The sequence below is a fragment of the Herpailurus yagouaroundi genome, unplaced genomic scaffold (assembly GCF_014898765.1).
Source record: "Herpailurus yagouaroundi ecotype Mexico unplaced genomic scaffold, PumYag 186, whole genome shotgun sequence".
NCBI lineage: Eukaryota > Metazoa > Chordata > Mammalia > Carnivora > Felidae > Herpailurus > Herpailurus yagouaroundi.
Genome location: NW_024412417.1, coordinates 6936885 through 6938000, shown reverse-complemented (window position 1 = coordinate 6938000; position 1116 = coordinate 6936885). Strand labels below are relative to the sequence as shown.

At 42.9% G+C, this 1116-nt stretch overlaps 1 protein-coding gene across 6 annotated transcripts in view; it reads right to left on the bottom strand.

Annotated features, from left to right (window-relative positions):
* The window catches only part of DPY19L4 (dpy-19 like 4), a 68791-nt gene that overhangs the window by 33993 nt on the left and 33682 nt on the right, over positions 1-1116 (bottom strand). The window lies entirely within an intron of this gene.

Sequence of the window (1116 nt, the reverse complement as noted above, 5' to 3'; positions counted from 1 at the left end):
CTTCCCCTCCCCCATGGGTTCCTGTCAAGTTTCTCAGGATCCACATAAGAGTGAAACCATATGGTATCTGTCTTTCTCTGTATGGCTTATTTCACTTAGCATCACACTCTCCAGTTCCATCCACGTTGCTACAAAAGGCCATATTTCATTTTTTCTCATTGCCACGTAGTATTCCATTGTGTATATAAACCACAATTTCTTTATCCATTCATCAGTTGATGGACATTTAGGCTCTTTCCATAATTTGGCTATTGTTGAGAGTGCTGCTATGAACATTGGGGTACAAGTGCCCCTATGCATCAGTACTCCTGTGTCCCTTGGATAAATTCCTAGCAGTGCTATTGCTGGGTCATAGGGTAGGTCTGTTTTTAATTTTCTGAGGAACCTCCACACTGCTTTCCAGAGCGGCTGCACCAATTTGCATTCCCACCAACAGTGCAAGAGGGTTCCCGTTTCTCCACATCCTCTCCAGCATCTATAGTCTCCTGCTTTGTTCATTTTGGCCACTCTGACTGGCGTGAGGTGATACCTGAGTGTGGTTTTGATTTGTATTTCCCTGATAAGGAGCGACGCTGAACATCTTTTCATGTGCCTGTTGGCCATCCGGATGTCTTCTTTAGAGAAGTGTCTATTCATGTTTTCTGCCCATTTCTTCACTGGGTTATTTGCTTTTCGGGTGTGGAGTTTGGTGAGCTCTTTATAGATTTTGGATACTAGCCCTTTGTCCGATATGTCATTTGCAAATATCTTTTCCCATTCCGTTGGTTGCCTTTTCGTTTTGTTGGTTGTTTCCTTTGCTGTGCAGAAGCTTTTTATCTTCATAAGGTCCCAGTAATTCACTTTTGCTTTTAATTCCCTTGCCTTTGGGGATGTGTCGAGTAAGAGATTGCTACGGCTGAGGTCAGAGAGGTCTTTTCCTGCTTTCTCCTCTAGGGTTTTGATGGTTTCCTGTCTCACATTCAGGTCCTTGATCCATTTTGAGTTTATTTTTGTGAATGGTGTGAGAAAGTGGTCTAGTTTCAACCTTCTGCATGTTGCTGTCCAGTTCTCCCAGCACCATTTGTTAAAGAGACTGTCTTTTTTCCATTGGATGTTCTTTCCTGCTTTGTCAAAGAT